Genomic DNA, 19,552 nt, shown 5'->3' on the forward strand with positions numbered 1-19,552 from the left:
GACGACGTGACGGGCTGTAATTGCACTGTGTGGTGGGGTCAGTTGGGACACGGCCTTAACAAACAGAAATAAAATTTTATCATCTTCTCTAAAAAGATTAAAATATTATATACATCCATTTAAATTGAAGAAAATAACACAATTACTCTTTACTAGTTAAGGTGTCCCGCGCGATACAGCATAAAAATAATACAACAGTAAATTATTATAACTATTAACATCATTTTTTTTCTATTATATATTAATATTTTTAATATTATTTATCTCAAGTATTGAATAATTAAAAATTAAAGAATAAATTAAAGAATAAAATTAAAGTATATTTCTTTCTAGAAATATTTAAACCTAATAAGTAAAATAAAAATATTATATTATTATATAAATTAATNTATATTTCTTTCTAGAAATATTTAAACCTAATAAGTAAAATAAAAATATTATATTATTATATAAATTAATTCTTAAAAAATTATTTTGGGACTAAAATGAAAAACATGCAAAGTTTAAGAATTAGGAACTAAAATAAAAAAGAGTAGTGCTGCTGGTACAACCCACATTGAGTTGTAGATCCTATAACTCTTGTATCCAACGGCTGATATAAAGTTGCTTTTGAAAAAAAAAAAAAAAAAATAGTGTTAATCTCACTCCCATATTTTGGCCCCTCATTCTTTCCCTCTTTTTTATGGCCTGCGAGCTAGAGAGAAAGAGGCGAGCGACCGACCGACCGACCGAGAGAGAGAGGAGAGCTCGAGCGAGAGCGGGGCGAAGGCGCGAGAGAGAGCGAGAGCAGCTGTGCTGTGCGAGAAACAGAGAGAGCGAGTGGCAGAGAAAGAGAGCACGAAGCTGGATTCTGCGATCGAAGTGGATTCTACTAGCTCCGATCTCCTCTTTTCTCCATCTCTACTTTCTCTCTGTTTCTATTCTTCCATTCTTGTCCCAATTTTCGGCGAACTTTTGTCGTGCGGCCATCCTCACGGTCTCCTCCTCCATTTTCGACTGGAGTTGTAAAGCTGCGATGTATCCGCGCGTACGCCCCACACAAAGCCAGCAATGAGTCAAGTGTGGAGGCGACAATCGAGGATGCGGCAAAATTGACCGATGTTGTTTACCCGGAGCACAACGATTCGTACACTGCGACATATACAACCAGGTATGAGATGTCTTGTAAGGAAGTGAATTCTCGAAATCCGAGGATTAGACTTCGTTTACAATCGACCAATTGTCGAGTGAGTAGGCTTCGGAAAGTCCGAAGGCGATTAAAATGCATGAAGTGTATTAAGGAAGAGTCCGCGAGAGCATCAGTGCAAAACCTGCACTGGAGCAATATTGCTCTCGGGGACTGGTCCCTGGCAGGGAGGGATCGGTCCCATCGGCTGATGGTGGCGGGGATTCTTGAGGCAATCGGTCGCTGGCAGGGAGAGACCGGTCCCCGAACACTGACCTAGCGAGAATAGCCAAAATTTGGCTAAATCCCGAAAATCCAACTCTCGAAAACCGGTCTCTCAGGCAAGGACAGGTCTCCCGGGGACCGGTCTCTCAGGCAAGGACCGATCTCCTGGGGACCAGTCTCTGAGGCAGGAACTGGTTCCCGAACGCGGATTTCCCCTCTGCCCGAATGGGAGGCTCTCGGGGACCGGTCTCCCCGACCTGGGACCAGTCCCTCACTGCGAAAATGCCCAGCGTGGGCTGTTTTATAAAATGGAAAGTTGAGGGGCTTAATTGCAAAATGGCCTATATGAGAGATGGGGGACCCCCTTCTCTCCCTCATTGCTCTCATTTCCCTCTCCCTCACTCTCATTCTCTCACTCTCTCTCTCTAGAAAAAGGAGAAGAGAAAGGAGAAGAAGAAGAGGAAGAAAAAGAAGGAGAAGTTGGAGAAGAAGACAAAGAGCTTAGAGATTATCTTCTTCCTTCTCTCCCTCAAGCTTGGGGAGGCTTTTAGAGGTAAACCTCAAACCCTACAATGGTGGATTTCTTGAGCTTGGGTTTTATACGTTGGAAATGGTTCGAATGGAACCTATTGGAACTAAATTGATAATTCTAGCATGAATCTAAAGCTTGAATCATGGATTTCTCTATTGTTGCGACCTAGGGCACGGATTTGGGTTTTTTTTGGAAATCTCGGGTTTGATCTATTTTGATAGGTTGTAAACCTAATTGCTAGGTCTTCGAACGCGTAGGCGAAGATGGTTCGTCGATACGACGGGCGAGTGCGAAGATATCGCTGAAACTAGCGCCCAAGGGTTTGTTTTGGCCCGAAGAGTCGAGGCGACGACGAAGGATCGCGGCGTCAAGTTTACTAGCTACACGGCACTACCGAAAGGTGGGGGGCGCCATCCCGAAGCAGTTGAACTGCTCCCTATGTCTAAGTCATCATGTTGATCAAGTGCATATTATAATATTGCATTATAGGGTGCTGACTGTAATTGTTACATATTATTGCATGCTAGAGTTAGCTTAGCTTCGTGGATATAGCGTCGAACCTACTATGAATGAGATAATCAGGAGATAGTTAACCCTATATGTGATGAATGTGTTATGTGAATGAGAACCTAGTATGGAATAACTAGTGTATGAGAACATTGAACTTTGACGAGTGGCATCTAGTTAATGTTAACCTATGATGAGTAGCTATGAGAACCTTAGTGTGGTTGGTAACACTAGAGTGATGAGTATGGTATTGGCTCGCATATATGATGAAACCATCCTTAGTTGATAGAATGTTCCCAGTTTATGAGGATTTGGATCAAGCTCACATAGCCTGTTTGCGCCTGTGGTGGTAGCTCCACACAGGTAGTGCACTCCGGAGGTTGTCACATGAGGGAGGGCCAGTGTAGTTGCCCTTGGACCATTGTAGCTGTCCGCAGGCGGTCTCGGGGGTAGTTGAACAGCTAGTCTCCTCCCCTATAAGACTTACACGCGTGAGATTGTGAGCAAGCCTCGAGTTCGCCGAGAGATTGGGTAACCTGATGAGTTCCATGGTTTTGAGCATAGTAGTATGATAACTACAGGTTTCACTTGTAAGATATGGATCCCGAGGATCTAAAAGGTGAAAAACACCTAGAGGGTGGTGAATAGGTGTAAACGGTAAAATAAAATAAACTCGATGCGAATATGAAGTAAATGCGGAAAATAAAATTAGCACACCGAGAATTAACGTGGGAAAACTCCAAATCGGAGTGAAAAACCCACGGGACCGATCACACAAAGAAATCTACTAAGAAAATATGAGTACAAGTGATTTAACAAAAATACAAGACTCAAAATATCGAATCCTCGTTGTAGATTATCTTTGCTAGTCCACGATCGCTTGGAATCCTCCAACCGATCCCACTGCAAGTCCTTGCAGCCGCACACGCCTCGATTCCACGAAACGCCCACCGAATCCACGGTCTTCACGCGAGATCCATGCACTAACGCTCCATCCGAAGCTCGTAGAAGTTCAACAATTTGCGATGATTAAAGGTCTTTGAAAGCACATATAATATGAGGAGAAACTCAACTTAAAACATCATCAATTTGATCCTTAACTAAAATTTGAATCAAAACGAAGAATCAAATTGATGATCTAACGCTCGATGTTTAAAAAACATAGAACCAAAACTCCGAATCAAGCCGTTAGGGTTTTTAAAAAGTTATCTCGCTCAACTCTCATCAAATAGAGATCCTCATATCATATTTATAGGTTTAGAAGACTTCTAGATAGATTAGGATTCCAAAAACCCAATTTTAAAAATAGACGACGGTCTCAGGGTCCGGTCCTCCCGAGGAGACCGGTCCTTGGGAGACCGGTCCTCCAAGGTGAGGTCCGGTCTTTCGTTGCGTAGATGTAAAAATATGCGTACGGGGACCGGTCCTCAATTCAGAGACCGGTCCTTCCCTGCGCAACAAGGAAAACCACGTACGGGGACCGGTCCTCAAGATCAGAGACCGGTCTCCCAAAAACTTCTACGCAGAGAAGCTTGATGGGTCCGGTCCTACTGATCAAGGACCGGTCCCCGACCCCTGAGTTTTTCCAGAAAACTTGAATTTGAACAAATGAAAAGGAAACCAAGTCTTCTAAACATCTTTTAATAATGAAAACTTCACCACAAATTGTTTCTAATCATACCTGAGTTCTCAAGGGTCTTTGATCACAAAACTTCAATTCTTTTCGTCAATCTTCATCTTCTAATTCTTCGAGACTCCGTCCAAACCTTCACGAAATTCGCCAACTTATAAAATCCTTAACAATCTCCCCCTTTGGCGATTTCGTGACAAAATACAAAAAGAATTTACAATGCTTATCCAAAGACAAAAATAAGAAGGTTATCGCAATCACCAAACAACAACCTTCTGCGTGATCGATCCAATAAAAACAGAATTACATTTTTAACATCCTAATACAGACTCTATGACTTAGGACATGACATAGAGTCTCGAAGTCTTGAAATACCCTGCAAAACAATCTCCACACACTTCATCAAAATTTGCAATGAAATCGGGTATACAGCAGTTCAAGTAAGCAAAGTCAAGAGTTCAGCAAGCATAGTTAAGCATAGTTACATCCTAAACAAAGTTCATCCTAAGCATCATAGTTACAACCTAACAAGCATCATAGTTACGACCTAACAAGCAAGCATACATCCTAAACAAGTAAGCAAAGTAAGCAGCAAGTAAACAAAGTTGAAGCAAGCATCATCATCATCATCCTCCCCCTTTTTGTCAAGAAAACGCCAAAACGACCAAAAGGAGGAAACACCAAAAGATCTCAGTCGGAATCAGCACCAGGCGCAGGAAGATCCGCGCTACAACACCCTAGTTTGTCAAAGATAGCTCGCATCATACGACGAAGCTTGCCCACTTGCCGAGTGAGGCGCTCCTGCTCGGCAACCATGCGAGCCTGATCCTCAGAAATCCGTCGAAGTTCGCCCGAGATGCGTTCTTGCTCTAGAGATAACCTTTGTTGTTCCCGATAAACAGAAGAGACGGACATTTCTTCCTCAGACACCTCTGCCGAAGGACGAGAAGGACCAGGAGGTGGAGTGGAACGCTGCTGAGACGAACGTCGTGGAGGAGAGCGCTGCGACTGAAGCTGCACCGAAGATTTAATGAACGTAGTCTCACTAATCACGCCCAGACTATGTTCATATGACGAACATCTCGTGTCCACATCAAACATCCTCAGAATCCGCATAATGATTAATGGATAAGGCAACCTCTCTGACTGACTAGAAGTCTTGATGTCTTTAGCCATACGGCGCCAAACCAAAAATGGAACATTAAGATTGATCTTCCTATCACGAACCACATTCGGCATACCCACCAGATACATATAAAGCATGCGATCCCAACGCACCACCTTCGTGTTAGCCAACGGCATTATATTGTAGCAGACCACAAAATTCAGGAAACGATACTCGATCTTCAATTCCTTTGACATTACACAAATGCCGTTCGGTTCAACGTTGGGCAAACATACGCCATTCATAACCAGACGCCAGTCTCGCACCGCATCAAAACCAGCATGCAAGTATTCAGTGCCATCAGTCCGAGCTTGCATACCAAGAACAGAAGCAATAGTTTCAGGCGTAATTGTCAACTCGATGCCACGCACTTTGGTCTTAAAGATGAATGGTCCACCATCGGAATCTTCCAAATATCCCGCTCTCATATAGAATTCCCGAATTAGTTCCAAACAATATCCAGTTTGCTCGGGAAAGTTGCTAATTTCATAAAGACCCCCGTTCTCAAACAAATCTTGAAGACCAGGAACTCGGTCAATCAAGTTCTGAACTCCAACGTGGCGCTCACCAATACAAGTCTTCGAAGAGTACATAGAGCGTCTCTTCGGATCAACGGTGCCTCCCTGAGTACTGCGACGAGGTAGATCAGCAGTAGATTCACGAATTTCAACACCTCCAGTCTTTTTCTTACTCCGAGAGTATTGCAATTTTTCCGGTCCTTTGCCTTTGGCTTTGCTCTGTCCCTTTTCTTTTTCCGTAACTACCTTTTCCTTCCCTTTCTTCTTTATCGACACCACTTCTGGAGAAAATGCTTCCCAATCCGTCGACTCAGTTTCCGATTCGTCATCAGGAGCATATTCACTGCCGACATCCTCTACCGGTGGCTCGACATGTTGCTGAGTCGAAGTACGCTGACGCTTACCACCACGACCACCACCAGCCATGAGGAACACAAGCACAATTACAAGAGAATACATGTTTGGTTTACGAAAAAGATCCCTGTTGAAATCAAGTTAAATAAAAACACAGAAATCATTCAGATTTTAAAAGAAAAACTTAGAGAAATCTAGGGCCACATGGAAAAAACAAAGAAATGCATCAAAAAAAAAAAAATGAAGGAATGCATGAAGAAATCGAGAACCACAAAAATATAACAGAGATTAATGTAAAGAACAAGAGTCCCAACAAGATTTCAGAGCAAATCCCAACCAATTATATTCTTGGAATAGGTATGAAAAATTAGCCCTAAAATATGGAAAAATTAGCCCTAAAACAAAAACTTACCAATCAAAGTAAAGAAAATCAGTAATGATCAAAGCAAAATCCCTCTGGGACCTAGGCAAGTCGTGGGAGAAAGCTTAGAAAGAGAAAGGTAAAGTAAGAGAGAGAGACCGGACCGAGGGGTTATAAAGGATCGGGCGGAGGGACCGGTCCTTCAAGACAGGGGACCGGTCCCCGTACCAAAAAAAAATTTCCTCCCCCTTTTTTTTTTAAAAAAAATTGATATTCCAATGACATATAATAAAAATTTTATAAATATGACAAACAAGATCAATTTCAAAATATTCCAAATGTCAAAAATCGTTGAACAAATAGAGGAAATAAATTCTAAATAAGTATAATGCTAAAATTCACACATCAATCAAGATCTAAAAATAAATTGTCTCGTATTGTCTTCATAATTCTGAAATAGAGGAACAAAAAGATCCCATAATCATGAAATTAAGATAAGATGATCAAATTGAGTTATGCACAAAATTCGACGAGGGAGTGGCTCTTTGAGCATCTTTTCACCATCCACCTTATATCACCTAGGAGATGTATTGTAAGTAACTCATGCTTTATCATCTCCAAAGCACCTTTTTAAACCCTTTTTTTTTTTAAATATATATATATATCACCGGATATTGTTGGCTTTTTTATCAATAGAGATGCTTTAAATAGACATGTGGTAGCTGCACACACGTACCGGACGACCGGAGTGGTAGCTCTTTTCTCCATGTGGTGGTAGTTTTCACACTCCCATGAGGGATGTAACTCTTTCCACATCTTTTGTCATTCTAATTTAATTCCAGGAAAAACTCCCCCTCAATAAGTGCAACCCTCAAGTTGACGATGTTATCACAAGTTCAAAAACAGGGAAATCTGTATTCATATCAAAGCTCATAATTTGACAAGACAAAGACAATGTTTAAAGTTCAAGGAAAGAGATGTTGAATTTAGCAAAATATACTAAGATATGGATCCCGAGGATCTAATCACTATGATGTGCATTCATGTATTATTACAGATTGAGGCATAGTTAGATGTTTGCATATATATCTGCTTAAATATTGCCAATGCTTTCAATTACAAATATCTATCTATCTGTCTATTATCTCTCTATGCCTACTTAGACCTAGTGGGGAGATCGGCGGAGTCGGCGGCCGAACCCACTGGGAACTATGGAAGATAGTTCTCACCCCACTCTCTACAGGTCCGAGTTTGAGTGTCCCCGGCGAGCAGGAGGATCGTGGCAAGGTGTCATGCCCCGGGACCGATACCAATTTGGGCCGGTCCGAGCACGTCAAACAGACGGCAAACGGACAGCGTTTCCCCTGTCCGCCCAAGACTCATCACATGTACATTTTCAAAAAGAAGTGCATTAGCGGAAACATACACAAACGGCTTACACGAGGGTAAGCAATAGCCATGAGTGAGAGAAAGGAAACTATATTCTACACAAGTATTATGATTCAACTTTTGATCACATACATGCATCATTTCATCCAAGTTGTATATTCATGATTCTTTACATTGCTTGCATCATTTCTTTTTACATTACATTTGCTTCAAATAAACATTACATTCTTTTCTTTCTTTACTTTATACATTAACATCTTAAATCATCAAATACAAAAGATGATAAAAGGGTAAACTACTAACAAAATGTAATAACCCAACTCTGGTGGCCTCTGACTATGGTGCGATACCTTTACTGTGGTTGCTAGCCGGCTCGCTCGGTCCTGGCTCTGTAAAAATAGTGGGGTGAGAACTACAACAAAGTTTCCAGTGGGTTCGGTCCCAACATCACCGACTTTCCCACTAGGACTAACTCAGGCATAATAGAAAGGATAAGCTGAATATAGTAACCAGTCTATAACATAATGCTAATATGCCTGAACAATAAAGCAAGAAGTATGCTAAACATAAAACTCATGCAGATTATGCAGGTTCTTTATTCTTTACTCTTTGTTCTTTAACTTTGTTCTTTGTTCTTGGTTCTTTAATCTCACGGCTAACCCGGGGGTTTCGCCACATTAACTTGCTTCACATTAAGTCCATCATCGCGGGCCCTCAGCTTCCTCCCGCTAAGACCGTCCTCGGGTTTACTCCAACCCGTGATGCAAAAACTCCGGAGCGCATCGCCCGAGGGGGAGCGACCGCCCTCGAGCACGGAACTCATAGCAAGTATGATCGAATCCTTAACTCTAAGGATTATAAGCTCAATCATGTCATTACACTAACTCTAGTGTTCTTTTCATCACTTTATGTTGCTACTCTAGCAATCATGGTTCTTTACATTTCTTTACCTTTGGATATCTCTAACAATCATGTTCTTTACTCTTTGCGTATTCTTCATGCCCCACATTACATTTACTTTAGTCATTGTCATTACTTTGTACATCACATTGATTCTTCGCCTATCACTAACTCTAGTGTCACTTTACTTTACATTATCAAATGCCACTCGATCTATGTCTCATTGTGTCACTCTGTTCTTTTGCCTCACTTGAGGTGCTCACATTTTATCTCATGCATACATGGGGTTAAACATTCATAGGAGTTCTCAAGCATCTCATTAGGCAAATTATACTCACAATATGCAACATCACATTACTCTCATCACATTTACCCTACCATGCATGCAACAATGTATATAACATATGCTCAATTGAATGACACATTAGGTATAGAAGGAAGTTCAACGAGTTTGGATAGCACCACCGACCTTGTAGGTTCTCAAAGGTGCTTCGATGATTTTCTTGGGATTTTTAGACACCCGGTTCGCTACCTGCGAGGTAACGAAGCCAAATTAGGCTTATTTGGTCATAACTTTCTATAGACTTTTCGTAACGTTATTCTGAGCGCGCCAACGCGTCGGAAATACCCCTAATTAGGTTTCTAGAGGGTCAATTTCACTTTGAAACCCTCGCAAGCAAAAGCCCCAATTTGGGTGCCCTTGCTCAACAGCATATATCAAACCTAGGGTATGATCTCATTGGGAAGCAAAGAAAGCTTCATTCTACTCTAGGAAGTCTATTAAAATCATCATTAGTTCAATCCAAACCCTAGTTTGGATTCTACCATGAGAGGGGTGAAGCTCACCTCTAAGCTTCAACACACACCCCCAACCCATGGTGTTGATCTCAATAACAAGCAAAATAAAGCTTGAAACACTCAATAGGTTCTATAAAAACCATTTTTAGCTTAATCTAAACCCTAGTTTGGGTTCTACCATGATTAGGGTTCAATGCTTACCTTGTAAGCTCTCCTTTTCCAAGCTAGAGATGAGGGAGAGGGAGTTTCTTCACTCCTTCTTCTTCTCTACTTTCTTCTCCCTCTTTTCCTTCCTTTTCTTTGTCTTCTTCTTCTCCTTCTTTGTCTTCTAGAGAGAGAAAGAGAGGGGAGGGTGTGAGAAGGTGAGAAATGAGAGAAATATCTCATTTGGCCTCATACTTGACTCAATGGGTTGCAAAATTGCAATTAAACCCCTCAACTTTCACCTCAACACACTGCCTGGACTGGGTAGATTTCGTGCTCGGGGACCGGTCTCCCCGACTAGGGACCGGTTCCCGAGAGCTCTCCCTGCGGGCAGCAGGGCGCACACGCGACACAACCCGTCTCACTCTGGGGATCGGTCTCTTGGGGACCGGTCTCTCCCCGCAGGGACCGGTTCCCGAGAGCTAGTTTTCTGGGACTTAGCCGATTTTCAGCCTCTCTCATTTCTCACGCGTTCGGGGACCGGTCTCTCCCCCAGGGACCGGTCCCCGAGAGCTCAAAAACTGCAGTTTGTAGATTTTTGATTCTCTAGCTCTCGAAAACCTCCTATAACGCACTTTTGATCCTTTTAACACCTTCGGACTTTCCGAAGTATACCATTCTCGTACTTTGGTCAATTTGACTAAAGTTCGATATTTATTTTCTGAATTTTCGGTATATTACATTCTCCACCCCTTAAAATAATTTCGTTTGCGAAATTACGCATACCTTAACTCGTCGACTCAAATAAGTGCGGATACTCTCTCCGCACGGTCTCCCCGAGCTCCCAAGTGGCTTCTCGCACCGCATGGTTGCTCCATTGGACCTTCACATGTGGAATTCTGCGACTCCGCAGCTTTCTCTCTTCTCGATCGAGGATGCACACCGGGTACTCCTCATATGACATATCCTTACGTAACTCTACGGGCTCATACTCCAATACGTGTGTCGAGTTTCGGATGTACTTTCGAAGATTTGACACATGAAAAATATTATGAACTCCCGCGAGTCTCGGTGGTAGTGCGAGCTTGTACGCTACCGCACCCACACGCTCCAATATCTCAAATGGTCCGACATAACGGGGACTTAGCTTCCCACGGACCCCAAAACATTTAACTCCTCGCATCGGTGATACTCTTAAGAACACGCGGTCTCCAACCGCGAACTCTAAGTCCTTTCTTCGCTTATCGGCATAACTCTTTTGCCGAGATTGCGCCGTCGTTAACTGTTGACGGGCGAGACGAATCTTTTCTTCCGCCTCCCGTACCACATCCGGGCCAAGAGCCATTCTCTCGCCCACGTCGCTCCAATGGATAGGAGAACGACACTTACGTCCATATAGTGCCTCAAATGGCGCTATCGCTATGTTCTCTTGATAACTGTTATTATATGCGAACTCCGCCATCGGTAAGAAATCATGCCATCCTCCTTTGTAATCTAGCACACACGCTCGAAGCAAGTCCTCGAGGATTTGTATTGTCCGCTCCGACTGTCCATCACTCTGAGGATGAAACGCTGTGCTAAAGTCGAGNTGTGTGGAGCGACCACCCCAAGCTTTGAACAGACATATGAGTATGATCAAATCCCCGTCACTGAGGATACCCTACCACTCTAGACAACATCACTTGGGAACTAGTTCATTCCTAAGTTCAACATGCAACAATTATTTCCGTCTATACTCTAGTTCATCATGCCACTCGTGATAGTTTTCATACCATTTAGATGCCACTCGTTCATCGACTCTTGCCCAATTAGCACAAGTTCACATTGTCATTTACACTAGGGTTTCTATGTCACAATTCACCATTACACATGCATTCTAACACTAGTGCCAAGCTCACCTTGCTACACTATCAAAGACATGCAAGTAAAGAAATTGCGCCCTTTCATACCCTATCATGCATCCTATCAAAATGCAATAGATTAACAATAATACTTAGACATAGAGAGCAGTTCAACTGCTTCGGGATGGTCACCACCCACCTTTTATAGCGTTTCGATTGCTCGTCGTCACTCGCAATCGGCCTCCCGCGGCGCACGCTACTCGGCTCGACCCAATCCACACGCGACCACCAAACGACCTCCGGTCCGCGATCCGGAAACTAAAGGTCTTCGGTTTCTTGCTATGACACTCGAAATCCGATCCCGCGATTTATGGACGCCACCTCGGCCCTCCAGGCGAAAACGAATGCCGGAAGGTTTCTTTCTTCAATATCTTTGCACCGGCTCGACGAATCGCCCAACCGACTTCGCCAACGCGTCAGAATATCTAGCAATTATGTTTACATATGATCAATTTAGATCAAACCCTACTATTTCTCAAAACCCCCATTTCGAACCATAGGTCACAACTATGCAAAAATCCATCATGTAGCCTCTAGATTCAAGCATCAATCAACTCCTTAGCATGCTAGGGTTCACCCAAATCCAATTCTAGAGCTTACAAATGGAGTTCCAAAGATCTACCATTAAAGCCCTTAAAGCTTACCTCAAGAGTTAGCTCCAAACCCAAGGGACAAGATGAAGAAGGTGAAGCTCCACTTCCTTTGCTTTTTCTCCACCAATCCCTCCTCTCCTTTCTTTCCTTGATGAGAGAGAGAGAGCTCTAGAGAGAGAGAGTGAGAGTTTTTTAGGGTTGCAAGGTGTGAGGGAGAGAGCAAATGAGCTCTCTATAAGGGCATTAATATTTTCACATTCGTCATACAAAATACCTCCCAATATCTCCAATTTTTTAAGTACATGACAAATAGTTTTCAAATTCAAACTAAATGATTCAATCTAAAANCCTCCCAATATCTCCAATTTTTTAAGTACATGACAAATAGTTTTCAAATTCAAACTAAATGATTCAATCTAAAATAAGTATATTTGATTATATAGTCCACATCCAAAATAAAGGATTGTCGAATATTAATACTATGTAGAAATTACACCACTCATCCTTACCTGCAATGAATTAAAAATAAATATAATTAGACAAAATTGAAATCTAAAAGAAAGATAAAATAAAATAAAAATATTGATGTTAAGGATAAGTATGATCCAAGTGCAGCTTATGCGCAAGAGAAAGTTCCAAGAATGTCAATTCACACAATGTGATCTGCTTCGAGCGAATTATAACTGAGTTGACCTTGGTGTCTGCGGGATTCCAATACTCTTTGCATAGCATGCTGACACCTAGAAACAGGAGATTCAACAGAAGACCATAGATTAAGTGATTTTAGTTAACTCAATACTTCAGAAAATAAACACAAGGTACAAAACATACTAGATGCTAAAAAAAATAAAGTATCCTATTACATGTGGTCCATATTTCAAAGCTTATCCCTAGTCAGCAAGATGGTTTGATGCAATCAAGAATATAGGATTCACTAGCAGTTCTACCAATTCAATAGGTTTATTCCAGCCGACGAAAGAGTATAAGGATTTTACCTCCATGGAATATGATCGAGGAACATGTAGGGCGATACAACAAGATCCCTAAAGCTTTCCTTATTCGCCACAAATGCCTTATAATCCTTACAGGTTAAAAAAGGAAAAGTGCAATGCAATATAAAAGTCAGGCTAAATGCAATAATATGTCCCTGTGCATTTAGGCGAAATCTTTGCTCTGGCTTTAGGATAACAGAGCTCAAAGCTGCACACATGGGCTATTCATTTCTTTCACCAAATGTACAAATTGCTACAAAAATTGTATGTCACACATTAAACTAAGTGATGCCAATCATACACACTTCTAGATACTGCTCATGCTTATGCAAGACGGACAACCAATAGATCTGTTTTAACTTAATGAAGAACAAAAAGTGATGACGAATAAACTAATTGCTGCAATCAATCCTAGCAATTTGATACAGGTTGTATAAAGAGAAGTAACTGATATATCAAAAAGATCGGATGTAGATTTTCAGCGACTAATTACAAACTTACCCTCTGTAATATATGGCAACTTGGAGTTGCAATGTCAACTTTGATCTAGGGGATCAAAGTGAGGATTGAGCTAGTTGGATATCATCCCCGAGTGATTTGTGATGCGTGTGAATGAATTCTGGAGATAAATAAGTGTTTCGGCGCAAATTGGACGCGAAACGAAATGTAAAGAGAATTTTCAGATTTCCGATGCTAACTTTGATTAAAAGAATTAAAGTGAGCAAAATAATATAAAAATGGTGCGAGATAATATTTTATTGGACTTAAGGGTGTAAAATATAAGTCTGGAATGACTCGTGTTGGCATCGGAGCGAAAACAGAAGATTTAGAATTTTTTGTAAAGAACGGGACTGATAAATTAGCAGAAAATGCAGTGTCAGAAAATTATGAAAACTGGAGGATATGTCAGGAATATTTTTATGAGGCTAGATTTAAAGTTTCACATTATTTTGACACCCGTAGAGAGAGAAATAGAGTCCGAAAGCTACCTGATAAAGATTGCAGTTCGGTACAGTTTGCGGTGAACAAATGGGATCGGAACTGAAATGTTAAAATTTCTTTGGACTTATTAAGTAAAACTGAACATGCCTGTCAAATTTGAGCGCAAACGGACATTTGGAAGGGCTTGTGAAAGGTATCTGATCCGTGTCGCTAAGTGGTATTAAGTCGAGGGGCATTATGGTCATTAGCACATGTTAGTGGAATTCCACTAACCTGCCAGAGCCTTCTCCATCCTTATCCCCCCCTGGTTCCATTCGTATGAGAGAGAGAGGGAAAGGAAGAGCAACAGAGAGAGAAGGAGAAAAGAAGAGAAAAGAGAAGAAGAAGAAGAAAAAGAAGAAGAAGAAGAAGAAAAGAGGTAGATTTCTAATTCTCTCCCTCTCTACCCTCTCCCTGCTCCTACTGATTGTAGCAGCAGCAGCAACAGCAGTAACACCAGCAGCTCAGCCAGCTGCTAGAGTAGCAAGCAGCAGTGGCATCAGCAGCAGCAGCTGCTTGAGTAGCAGCAGCAGCTTATGCTGCTTAGCAGCAGCTTAGCAGCAGCAGTGGCAGCAGCAGCTCAGCAGCCAGCAGCAGCAGCTCAGCTGTAGTAGCAGCCAGCAACAGTAGCAACTTGGCAACAGCAGCAGCAGCTCGGCAACAGCAGCTGAGCAGCAGCTCAGCAGCAGCAGCAGCAGCATGCGCAGCAGCAGTGGCAGCAGCAGCAGCTGCCCCGCAGGGGCAGCAAGGGAAAGAAAGAAAGTAAGAAAGAAAAGAAAGAAAGTAAGAAAGACTGAAAGAAAAGGATAAGAAGAAAAATGAAAGAGAGAAAATGAGAAAAAGAGAGAGATGAAATGAAATGAAAGAAAAGATGGAAAACTGACCTCGATAATGCACTTTTGCAGGATTGAAGTCCTAACGTGAAATTGGCCGCGTACAAACCAAATTGAGGGTAAAACAAACGCGTTGGCGAAGTCGGTTCGGCAATCCGTCGAGCCTACGCGAAGATATCGCCAAAAGAACATTTTCGGCTACAATTGTCGGGAGCGCGGGTCGCGGTTCTCGGGAAAGTACGAGAAGCAGATTTCTCGCATTCCAGTATCAAGTAAAGGTGGGTTGTGCTTTACCGAAGTGATTAGGTCACTTCTATGCCAAAGTAAAATATGGTCTCATTTGATGCATATATGAATATGAATGTCGACATATGAACATTAATGCTAATTGCATATGAGTAGGCATATATGATTAATAACATATGAATGCATTATGATTAATGCTAGATGATGTATAATGGTAATCAGATGATGAACATGCTAGAGGCATATGAATATATTGTAGATCATGCTAGATACATATAATTGTCGATATATGAACGTGAAAGCTAGATGCATGGTTATGCTAAATTCATAGGAGCAAACATATGATATATGAATGTTGAACCTGTAAATGCCAAGGGCATGTAAGTTGAATATGAATTGTGAACATAGATGCTAAAGCCTACATAATTGTTGCCACATAAAAGTGAAAGTTTGATGCCTATGTCTAAACATATATGAAAGTGAATGTACTATAGTTCAGGCTATATGAATGTCGATAATTCTAGTTGATTAGAAACCTCGATGGCGATTAAGGTAAATGAGAATATGGGAATATGTAAACTATGAACCTCATGTTAAATCCCTAAGAATTGGGTATAAATCGACAACTCTAGTTGAGTAGAAATCTTGACTGCGACAAAGTAAATGAAAATGTGCAAATTATAATCCTAGACGTGGATAACTAGGATAATGAATAGATCGAGTGGCATGAACCTAGTGTTATTAAACATAGGTTGGACATGAAATGAACCTAGTGTTATTGAACATAGGTCGGACATTAACCTAGTGTCATTGGACATAGGTCAAGTAAGGAAACCTAGAGTTGAGATCTAGGAGAAAGAATATAAAACCTAGTGTAAATGAACCTAGGTTATGATGTAAAGAAACATTCAGTAAAAATAAACTAAGTTATGAATGGTATAGACCTAGAAAGTGAATGGTATAGACCTAGAAAGGTCGTCGACATAGGGTGAAAGAGTAAACCCTTAAGTTGTAAAAGTGGATTCCGGAATCCCTAGGAATGTGTTGTTAGCAAAAATAGAATCAGAACTACGGGATCAACGGTTCTCCTCTCCCGGTAGTGATTCAACGGGATCGACAATTCTCCTCTCCCGGTATGCCGGGAAACAAGTGAATCAGAACTACGGGATCGACGGTTCTCCTCTCCCGGTAGTGATTCAACGGGATCGACAGTTCTCCTCTCCCGGTGTGAGCTCAACGGGTTTGACGGTTCTCCTCGCCCGTTAAGCTTGAGCGACTTAGGGTCACGGGGATCGATGNGGCACTCCCAGCGCTACCACTTCCAACCCAAGCCTTTGCATCTCCTTTTGCAACAGCGGTTGAGGCGTAATTACCATCACTAAATAAAGGTAAAACATAATGATATACAATAACCATCTCCAAAAAGATACAAAAGGGGTGGTCTCTATACATAGGTACAACTCTCAACCTCTCCAAAAAAAAACCAATGAGAGGTAGACCACCTATCGACGTATCCTCGACAGAAGCTAGCTCGAGGCGATACCCTTTCCGCGGTCCCTAACCTCTCCCGGCGTGGAAGGCTCTGAAAGAAACATAAAACAGAGAGCGTGAGAACTATAATTTATAGTTCCCAGTGGGCAATTACTGACCTCAGCTCAATGCACCATTAGGCCCCAAAGGAAAAAGAGTAAGAGATAAAGCGACAATAATAATAATGATAACAGTAACGGCAGAAATGAAAGCATTTAAGTTTGCAAAATTACTATTCCATAAACCATGAATAATATATGAATCGTTCATGTGTTCCAACAAGAGGTAGTGTGTCCAAAGCATTTAAGTTTGCAAAATTACTATTCCATAAACCATGAATAATATATGAATCGTTCATGTGTTCCAACAAGAGGTAGTGTGTCCAATGCATGGCTACTATGTAACACACTGGACCTTTGCAAATTGCGAGATTCGAGTGATTGGATGTGTCCTGAGCTTTTCCAGACTTTCTGGTGGGTCGTTGACAGTGTTTCGACCTATGGTTCGAAGCTCGAGAAGTGAGGTCTAAAGCTTAGTACCAAAACCCGAAAAGTCGAATTTTTGGTCAGCTCTCGGGTAGCCTTCAGCAGGCAGTGTACCGGTACAGGGTTGATGGCTGTACCGGTACAGGGTTGATGGTTGTACCGGTATGCGGGCTCGTGTACCGATACACAGGCAGTTTTGCGGCAAACCCGAGGCTCAGGTTTGGCCTTTTCGTTGGAGGTGTACCGGTACGCGGGCCCGTGTACCGGTACGCAGTGACAGATTCTGAATGGTCGAAACTGAGGGGTGTTTTTGCAATGTGGCTTCTCTATATTACCACCCACGCCTCTAGGGCTCTCCCCTGAGCTGAGAAGGGTGGAGAACAAGGTGAGTGAGGTCCTCTCTTCCCCTCCTTTGATTTGATCTCCATTTTGGATGGATTTTGGTGGATTGATCCTTCTTTTTCCCCTTTTTATGCTTTTCCACCATTGTTGAAGCTTGGAGCTTGGATTTGGAGCATAGTTGAGGAAAGATCTTGGAACCTAGAGGATTTTGAACCTAGATTGAAGCTTCTAAGAGGTAAGCAACTTGTTCTTTCTCCAAGATTTCATGATTTGAAGGTTTCTTTGAGATGAAACCCTAGAATAAGGTTTTAGGGTTAATTTTGGGTATTTTGAATTTAGGGCCTTTTGAGCTAAATTGATTGGATTAGAACCTTCCTTTGGATTGGATTGGAAGGGATTTAGCTCTCTTTTAGAGCTTGAGAGAAATTTTCTACTCCATAGGTGAGATTTTAGCCCTTTTGCCTTGTTGGTTAATGTTTGATCTTATAGTTGTTCGTAACGCTCGTGTATCTCTTCGTTCCTTACTTTTAGGGTGCTTAGAGACTCGTGGACAACTCCGTTCGGCGAATCGAAGGATCCCGAGACGGTTCAGTGCGTTTGACCTAGCCACACAATGAGAAAATCTCATTTGTGATGATTTGAGTATCATTAAATGAAAAGGCATGTATAATCATGTTAGATATATTTATTATGAATTTTAGAATACTTAACATGCCTATGTATAGAAAATTTTCGAACCTCTATATGGTAGAGAGATTGCATGTGAGACTTAGCATTCTAGTTGAGATTTGGAACTATAATTCCTATCATGAAAATGAACATTACTTTCATGTATTTAACCTTTATGCCCACTTATGACATTAGGGACTTTGGGAGCCTAGAGAGACTTGGGGACTTAGACTATTTGAGAATTTGAGACAATGTCATAAAGAGGCATTGGGCCCGGGCTATAGTGGACATTGGTATTAATGTCTTAATTGGAACATAGAACATGAATTAGGCTTGATTAGTTGTGATGCTTAAGTGTCATAAAGAGGCACTAAGCCAGTAGGTGTTGGGTTATCACATTGTGACTTGGAGCTAGACCGTTGGGTTACTAGTAACTATTACCATGTTTGAGACATGAGGGTTGGATACTTGAGCTTTTGACTACGCTTGCTTGCCATTTGTGCTCATTCGCACATGCTTGTGAGGGTCGCTCCCTACAAGCCGGCACTCCGGAGTTAGCCTACGCGGCCTATGTTCGCTCGTGCGGTATTGAGAAGCCTACGGGGTCGAGTCGGACAGACACATTCCAAGAGCAGGAATGTTGGGCTACCACAAGCACTTAGGCGGCACAAGCTGGACTACCTTGGGTAGTCCTTAATTGGAAATAGAAATCGACACGGCGTCGAGTAGGTTTTAATCACTACTAGATAGAGAGTAGTAGTTGGATTGCTTGGACTTGCTTCTAGCATAGTTTTGGACATTTGAGTATTCATGCATACATGTAGTATGCTAGGAGATGTGCTTATTGCATACATATTTACATTGCTGCCATGATAAAGCATGATCTTTATAACTTCATAAAGTAAACCGTGACATTTACTTGTAGCATTGTAGGGATATATTATTTATGACAAAGTAAAGGTGCATCATATTAACACCATGTTTAAGTGCAATATATTAGCTTAGCATTTTAGTTATGCTTTCATAAATGCAATTTATTCATTATTATTGCTCTCTTTTTAGACTTACCCATTCTTTGGGGCCTAGTAGTGCATTGAGCTGAGATTAGTAATTGCCCACTGGGAACTATAAATTATAGTTCTCACGCCCTCTGTTTTACGTTTTCTTTCAGAGCCTTCCACGCCGGGAGAGGCTAGGGACCGTGGGAAGAGCGTTGCTTCGAGCTAGCTCTTCAACGAGTGACGAGTTAATAGGTGGTCTATCTCTCGATGTGTGTATTTTGGAGAGGATGA

The sequence above is a fragment of the Ananas comosus genome, linkage group 10 (assembly GCF_001540865.1).
Source record: "Ananas comosus cultivar F153 linkage group 10, ASM154086v1, whole genome shotgun sequence".
Lineage (NCBI taxonomy): Eukaryota > Viridiplantae > Streptophyta > Magnoliopsida > Poales > Bromeliaceae > Ananas > Ananas comosus.